We start from the raw sequence: 9307 nt of genomic DNA on the forward strand, positions 1-9307 counted from the left end.
TGACAAGGATGCAGAGAAAAGGGAACTCATCTTTTTAAACACTTTTTTTTTTTAAAGATAATGTCTCACTGTATTGCCCAGGTTGGCCTCAAAGTCCTGGGCTCAAACTATCCTCCTGCCTCAGCCTCCTGAGTAGCTGAGACTACAGGCCCACACCACTGTACCCAGCTGCTAGAAAGGAAAATTCTTATACACTATTGGTGGAAATGTAAATTAGTACAACTATCATGGAAAATAGCATAAAGGTTTCTTAAAAAATTTAAAAAGAATTACCATATGATCCAGCAATTTCACTACTGAGTATTTATCCACAGGAATTGAAATCACTATGTCAAAGAGAAAACTGCGATTGAACTTGCCTGCAGCTCTTGGGGTTCCTGTGGCTTTCTTCTTTGTTGGAGCCAGGCCTACATGCCAGCAACCATGTTGAAGGGACCTGCAGTTGGTATTGATCTTGGCACCACCTACTCTTGTGTGGGTGTTTTCCAGCACGGAAAAGTAGAGATAATTGCCAATGATCAGGGAAACAGAACCACTCCAAGCTATGTCACCTTTACGGACACTGAATGATTGACCCGTCATGCCTCAAAGAATCAAGTTGCAATGAACCCCACCAACACACCAAATGTTTTTGATGCCAAACATCTGATTGGATGCAGATTTGATGACACTGTTGTCCAGTCTGATATGAAGCATTGGCCCTTCATTGTGGTGAAAGATGGTGTCAGGCTCAAGGTCCAAGTAGAATACAAGGGAGAGACCAAAAGCTTCTATCCAGAGGAGGTACCCTCTATGGTTCTGACAAAGATGAAGGAAATTGCAGAAGCCGACCTTGGGAAGACTTTTACCAATGCTGTGGTCACAGTGCCAGCTTACTTTAATGACTTTCAGCATCAGGCTACCAAAGATGCTGGAACTATTGCTGGTCTCACTGTACTTAGAATTATTAATGAGCCAACTGCAGCTGCTATTGCTTATGGCTTAGACAAAAAGGTTGGAGCAGAAAGAAACATGCTGACCTTTGACCTGGGAGGTGACACTTTCAATGTGTCAATCCTCACTACTGAGGATGGAATCTTTGAGGTCAAATCTACAGCCAGAGACACCCACTTGTGTGGAGAAGATTTTGACAACTGAATGGTCAACCATTTTTATTGCTGAGTTCAAGCACAAGCATAAGAAGGGCATCAGTGAGAACAAGAGAGCTATAAGATGCCTCCGTACTGCTTGTGAATGAGCTAAGTGTACTCTCTCTTCCAGCACCCTGGCCAGTATTGAGATCGATTCTCTTTATGAAGGAATCGACTTCTACACCTCCATTACCCGTGCCCAATTTGAAGAAAAGAATGCTGACCTGTTCTATGGCACCCTGGACCCCATAGAGAAAGCCCTTTGAGATGCCAAACTAGACAAGTCACAGATTCATGACATTGTCCTGGTTGGTGGTTCTACTCATATCCCTGATTCAGAAACTTCTCCAAGTCTTCTTCAATAGAAAAGAACTGAATAAGAGCACCAACCCTGATGAAGCCATCGCTTATGGTGCAGCTGCCCAGGCAGCCATCCTGTCTGGAGACAAGTCTGAAAATGTTCAAGATTTGCTGCTCTTGGATGTCACTCTTCTTTCCCTTGGTATTGAAGCTGCTGGTGGAGTCATGACCATCCTCATCAAGTGCAATACTACCATTCCTACCAAGCAGACACAGAACTTCACTACCTATTCTGACAACCAGCCTGGTGTGCTTATTCAGGTTTATGAAGGTGAGTGTGCCATGACCAAGGATAACAACTGCTTGGCAAGTTTGAACTCACAGGCATACCTCCTGCACCCTGAGGTGCTCCTCAGATTGAAGTCACTTTTGACACTGATGCCAATGGCATCCTCAATGTCTCTGCTGTGGACAAGAGTACAGGAAAAGAGAACAAGATTACTATCACTAATGACAAGCGCCATTTGAGCAAGGAAGACATTGAACATATGGCCCGGGAAGCTGAGAAGTACAAAGCTGAAGATGAGAAGCAGAGGGGCAAAATGTCATCCAAGAATTCACTTGAGTCCTATGCATTCAACATGAAATCAACTGTTGAAGATGAGAAACTTCAGGGCAAGATTAGCGATGATGACAAACAGAAGATTCTGGACAAGTGTAATGAAATTATCAACTGGCTCGATAAGAATCAAGCTGCCGAGAAGGAAGAATTTGAACATCAGCAGAAAGCTGGAGAAAGTCTGCAACCCCATCAACACCAAGCTGTACCAGCGTGCAGGAGGCATGCCAGGAGGAATGCCTGGGGGATTCCCTGGTGGTAGAGCTCCTCGCTCTGGTGGTGCTTCCTCAAGGCCTACTATTGAAGAGGTTGATTAAGCCAACCCAAGTATAGATGTAACATTGTTCCACACATTTAAAACATTGAAGGACCTACATTTGTAGCAAATTCTGTGGCAGTTAAGTTCAGCTGCTATAGTAAGTTACTGGGCATTCTCAATACTTGAATATGGAACATACGCACAGGGGAAGGAAATAAAATTGTGCTTTATAAACACTGTATTATAAGTGGAAAATGCAATGTCTTAAATAAAACTATTTAAAATTGGCACCATTAAAAAAAAAAAAAACAAAGAGAAACCTGCATTCTCATGTTTACTACAGCAGTATTCACAATAGCCAAGAGATGGACTCAACATAAATGTTTATCTATAGACAAATGGCTAAAGAAAATGTGGTATATATACACAATTGAGTACTATTCAACTATAAAAAAGGAATGAAATCCTATTATTCACAGAAACACAGATGAACTTCGAGGACATAATGCTAAATGAATCTAAGACACAGAAGACAAATGCTGCACGATCTCACTCATCCATAGAATCTACAAAAGTTAATCTCATAGAAGCAGAGAGTAGAATAGTGGTCACCAGAGGATGGAAAAGGGGGAATGAGGGAACAGGGAAAGGTTGGTCAACGAGTATAAAGTTACAATTAGATAGAAGGAATAAGTTCTAGTGTTTTATTATGTAGTAGGTTGACTACAGATCATAACAATGTATTATATATTTCAGGGTAGCTAGAAAAGAAGATTTTACCTGTTCTCACCACAAATAAATGAATAAATGTTTGAGATGATAGATATGCTAATTACCCTGATTTGATCATTACACAATGTGTACATATATTGAAACATCACACTGTATCTCATATATTTGTATAATTATTATGTGTTAATTAAAACTTTTTTTAACAGTCAAAAAACAAAAGATTTAGCTTCTCACTCAGTCTCCTCTTACACCAATTTGGAGGAAAGGGAAAGGGATGTCTTGTTACTACTGGGTGGTAATGTAAAGTCAGAATTTCCACCTGTCCTCCACTGACATCATAGGCTGAGAAACAAATAGCTTTATGCTATTGATTTCCAATTCAATTTCATTTCTGTAAGAGAATTTATTATGTATGATTTCAATCTTTTTTAATTTTATTGTGAGTGGTTCTATAGCCTAGCATACGGTCTCTCCTATTGCATGTTCAATGTTAACTTATGAGGACTCAGTATTCTGCTGCTGTTGAGTGTTTTATAAATGTTAATTGGATGAAGTGTCATTCAATTATTCTATATTCTTACTTATTTTCTGTCTACATCTATCTGTTCTATCAATTGCTGATAGAGGGAGTCTCAAGCTTTAATTGTGATTTGTCTATTTCTTTTATATATTTGCTTTATATATTTTGAACTTCTCCTGTTGTGTGTATACATGTGTAGGATAATTACTTTTTTTCAGCAAATTGACCCCTTTGTTAATATGAAATGGTCCTCTTTATCTCTGGTAATAGTATTTGTTTGAAATCTACTTTGTTTGATACTAATAGAGCCACTTCAGCTTTCTTATAATTAGTTTTTGCATAGTATATGTTTTTATCCTTTTGTTGTTATCTGGGTCATTATATTTAAAGTAGATTTCTTATAGGCAGCATATATATTTGTCTTGTTTTTTTTTTGTCCAGTCTGACAATCTTTGTGTTTTAATTCAAGTCTTTAGATTATTTACAGTTAATGAAGTTTTCAATATCATTTGGTTTAATTTACCACCTTGCTATTTTCTTTCCTTTCTATCTCTTCTTTTTTTTTTAAATTATACTTTAAGTACTGGGGTACTTGTGAAAAACGTCCAGTTTTGTTACATAAGTATACACGTGGCATGGTGGTTTGCTACACCCATCAACCCATCACCTACATTAGGTATTTCTCCTAATGCTATCCCTCCACTAGCCCCCCACCACTGACAGGCCCCAGTGTGTGATGTTCCCCTCCTTGTGTCCATGTGTTCTCCTTGTTCAACTCCCACTTATGAGTGAGAACATGTGGTGTTGGGTTTTCTTTTCTGTGATAGTTTGCTGAGAATGATGGTTTACAGCTTCATCCATGTCCCTGCAAATAACATGAACTCATCCTTTTTTATGACTGCATAGTATTCCATGGTGTATGTGTGACACATTTTCTTTATCCAGTCTATTATTGATGGACATTTGGGTTGGTTCCAAGTCTTTGCATTGTAAATAGTGCCGCAATCAACATATGTGTGCATGTGTCTTTATAACAGAATGATTTATAATCCTTTGGGTATATACCCAGTAATGAGATTGCTGAGTCAAATGTTATCTCTGGTTCTAGATCCTTGAGGAATCGCCACACTGTCTTCCACAATGGTTGAAATAATTTACACTCCCACCAACAGTGTAAAAACATTTCTATTTCTCCACATCCTCTCCAGCATCTGTTGTTTCCTGACTTTTTAATGATCGCCATTCTAACTGGCGTGAGATGGTATCTCATTGTGGTTTTGATTTGCATTTCTCTAATGACCACTGATGATGAGCATTTTTTCATATGTTTGTTGGCTATAAAACTGTCTTCTTTTGAGAAATGTCTGTTCATATCCTTCACCCACTTTTTGATGGGGTTGTTTTTTTCTTGTAAATTTAAGTTATTTGTAGATTCTGGATATCAGCCCTTTGTCTGATGGATAGATTGCAAAAATTTTCTCCCACTCTGTAAGTTGCCTGTTCACTCTGATGATAGTTTCTTTTGCTGTGCAGAAGCTCTTTAGTTTAATTAGATCCCATTTGTCAATTTTGGGTTTTGTTGCCATTGCTTTTGGTGTTTTAGACATGAAGTCTTTGCCCATGTCTATGTCCTGAATGGTATTGCCCAAGTTTTCTTCTAGTATTTTTATGATTTGAGGTCTTATGTTTAAATCTTTAATCCATCTTGAGTTGATTTTTGTATAAGGTGTAAGAAATGGGTCCAGTTTCAGTTTTCTGCCTATGGCTAGCTAGTTTTCCCAACACCATTTATTAAATATTGCTTGTTTGTGTCAGGTTTGTCAAAGGTCGGATGGTTGTAGCTGTGTGGTATTATTTCTGATGCCTCTGTTCTGTTCCATCGGTCTATATATCTGCTTTGGTACCAGTGCAATGCTGTTTTGGTTACTGTAGCCTTGTAATACAGTTTGAAGTCAGGTAGCATGATGCCTCCAGCTTTGTTTTGTTGTTGTTGTTGTTGTTGTTTTGCTTAGGATTGTCTTGGCTATGTGAGCTCTTTTTTGGTTCCATATGAAGTTTAAAGTCATTTTTTCCAATTCTGTGAAGAAAGTCAGTGGTAGCTTGATAGGTATAGCATGGAATCTATAAATTACTTTGGGCAGTATGGCCATTTTCATGATATTGATTCTTCCTATCCATGAGTATGAAATGTGAAACTCACTCAAAACCACACAAATACATGTAAACTGAACAACCTGCTCCTGAATGACTACTGGGTGCATAACAAAATGAAGGCAGAAATAAAGATGTTCTTTGAAACCAATGAGAATGAAGTCACAATGTACCAGAATCTCTGGGACACATTTAAAGCAGTGTGTAGAGGGAAACTTATAGCACTAAATGCCCACAAGAGAAAGCAGGAAAGATCTAAAATTGACACCCTAACATCACAATTAAAAGAACTAGAGAAGCAACAGAAAACAAATTCAAACCTAGCAGAAGACAAGAAATAACTAAGATCAGATCAGAACTGAAGGAGATAGAGACATAAAAAATTCTTCAAAAAAAATCAATGAATCCAGGAGCTGGTTTTTTGAAAAGATCAACAAAATATATAGACTGCTAGCCAGAATAATAAAGAAGAAAAGAGAGAAGAATCAAATAAATGCAATAAAAAATGATATAGGGGTTATCACCACTGATCCCACAGAAATACAAACTACCATCAGAGAATACTATAAACACCTCCATGCAAATAAACTAGAAAACCTAGAAGAAATTGATATATTCCTGGACACAAACACACTCCCAAGTCTAAACCGGGAAGAAATCGAATACCTGAATAGACCAATAACAAGTTCTAAAATTGAGGCGGTAATTAATAGCGTGCCAACCAAAAAAAGTCCAGGACCAGACGGATTCACAGCCGAATTCTACCAGAGGTACAAAGAGGAGCTGGTACCATTCCTTCTGAAACAATTCCAAACAATAGAAAAAGAAGGAATCCTCCCTAACTCATTTTATGAGGCCAGCATCATCCTGATACCAAAGCCTGGCAGAGACACAACAAAAAAGGAAACTTTCAGGCCAATATCCCTGATGAACATCACTGCAAAAATTCTGAATAAAATACTGTCAAACCAAATCCAGCAGCTCATCAAAAAGCTTATCCACCATGATCAAGTCGGCTTCATACCTGGGATGCAAGGCTGGTTCAACATACGCAAATCAATAAATGCAATCCATCACATAAACAGAACCAATGACAAAAATCATGTGATTATCTCAATAGATACAGAAAAGGCCTTCAACAAAATTCAACACCCCTTCATGCTAAGAATTCTCAATAAACTAGGTATCGATGGAACGTATCTGAAAATAATAAGAGCTATTTATGACAAACCCACAGCCAATATCATACTGAATGGGCAAAAACTGGAAGTATTCCCTTTGAAAACCGGCACAAGATAGGGATGCCCTCTCTCACCACTCCTATTCAACATAGTATTGGAAGTTCTGGCCAGGGCAATCAGGCAAGAGAAAGAAATAAAGTGTATTCAAATAGGAAGAGAGGAAGTCAAATTGTCTCTGTTTGCAGATGACATAATTGTATATTTAGAAAACCCCATCGTCTCAGCCCAAAATCTTAAGCTGATAATCAACTTTAGCTAAGTCTCAAGATACAAAAATCAATGTACAAAAATCACAAGCATTCCTATACACCAATAACAGACAGAGCCAAATCATGAGTGAACTCCCATTCACAATTGCTACTAAGAGAATAAAATACCTAGGAATACAACTTACAAGGGATGCGCAGGACCTCTTCAAGGTGAACTACAAACCACTGCTCAAGGAAATAAAAGAGGACACAGACAAATGGAAAAACATTCTATCTCTTCTTTATTACATTTCTCCTCTTGAATTAACTGATTTTTTTTTTTTTTTTTTTTTTTTGAGATAAGAGTTTTGCTCTTGTTGCCCAGGATGGAGTGCAATGGTGCAATCTTGGCTGGCTCACGGCAACCTCCGCCTCCCGGGTTCAATCAATTCTCCTGCCTCAGCCTCCCAAATGGCTGGGATTACAGGCATGCACCACCACGCCAGGCTAATTTTGTATTTTTAGTAGAGACAGGGTTTCTCCATGTTGGTCAGGCTGGTCTCGAACTCCTGACCTCAGGTGATCCGCTCACCTCGGCCTCCCAAAGTGCTGGGATTACAGGCATGAGCCACCGTGCCTGGCCGAATTAACTGAATCTTTTAAGTGTTCCATTGTGTCCCCACTATTGACTTATTTGCTTTACTGTTTTCTTTTTAGAGGTTGTTCAAGAGTTACAAATTGCATCATTAATTTATCACACCCAACCTTCAAATAATATTATGCCACTTTCTGCACAGTACTGTTAGAACCTTATCACAGTATGTTCCAGTTCTCCCTTCTGCTCTTTGTGTTATTGTTATACATTTCACTTCTACATATGTTATAAACCTCACATTTACTATTTTTACTTTAATTGGTAAATTGTCCTTTAAATACATGAAAACAGGATAAGCAAAAGTCTCTAATCTATTTTCTAAAGACTACATTTTTAGATAAGTTTTTGAGTCACAGCAAAATCAAGAGTAAGGTACAGCAATATCTCATATGCCCCCTTCTCTCGCACATGCATAGCTTCCCCCAATATCAACATTCCCCACCAGAGTGTTACAATTGATAAACTTACATTGATACATCCTTATCAGCCAAAGTTTTAATCTATTATTAAATTTGTCCATTAAGTTTTCAATTTCATTAATATTTTTCATTTTTATAAGTTAAATTTGGTTCCTTTCTGAATTTCTTGGTCATTATTTATGAGTTCTTATTTCATGCTTACGTTTTCAAGCTTGGCTTTTATCGTTTTAAATGTAATATGCATGAATATTTTATTTTCTGTCTCTATTAGTTTCATTTATGTCTATTGTTTCCTTGTGTGTTTAGTTATTTTCTTCATGTGTTGCTCTGAAGGTGAATAAATTAATAATAGCATATTATTTTAAATCATTATCTAAACTAAATATTATTTTGTTAGAATTTTGTCTACCCAGTTCACTTAGGATTTATACATATATGATATATTGAAATATGTGAAACTGATTTATAGTTTTGTTTTATAGGGCCATTCTTGTAAATGTACTCTTTATATAACTAACCTTCCTGATTTCCTGTCACAACTTATATGTTGGCCTTAATTTTTTTGTCGTGGGACTTTTTTCTTGCCAAAAAGATTTATGTTTACCTTTTTCCAGGCACTTAGGGGCATTACCCACCCAAGGTCACTTTAAAATCAGTTCTCAGCTTAAGATATTTTGATCCGCCTGGGTAATTTGAATTTAGGTAAAAAATTATGGTTAACAAAAAGGAGAGATATTCCTTCTTGCTTCCTTGTTAGTTTACCAGTGCATTTAAAATGTTTTCTGATATTTTATCTACCATTTTATATAGTTTTTTGTTGAGAGTGCGGGTAAGGAAACCTAGTTAGCCACGTTACCAAGAAAATTGAGAAGTCCAGTAACATTCATTGATGGAAGAATTACAAATTAGTACAATAACATCAAGAAGAAAAATTTGGTAAAATCTCTCAAAAGTAGAAGCATTCCTAAGTTTTTGGGTTACCAATCTTACACTTAGAAAGGTCATCCAAGTGCACAAATACTCATTTCAAAGATATTTACTTAAGTCTTATGTGAACTAGCAAAAAATAATGCAAAAAAAAAAAAACCCTTCT

General features: G+C 37.2%; 1 pseudogene; it reads left to right on the plus strand.

The window, feature by feature from the left end:
- Positions 1 to 398: 398 nt before the first annotated feature.
- On the plus strand, positions 399 to 2366 carry LOC100460594 (heat shock cognate 71 kDa protein-like; annotated as a pseudogene).
- Positions 2367 to 9307: the final 6941 nt, after the last annotated feature.

The sequence above is a fragment of the Pongo abelii genome, chromosome 2 (genome assembly GCF_028885655.2).
Source record: "Pongo abelii isolate AG06213 chromosome 2, NHGRI_mPonAbe1-v2.0_pri, whole genome shotgun sequence".
Classification (NCBI taxonomy): domain Eukaryota; kingdom Metazoa; phylum Chordata; class Mammalia; order Primates; family Hominidae; genus Pongo; species Pongo abelii.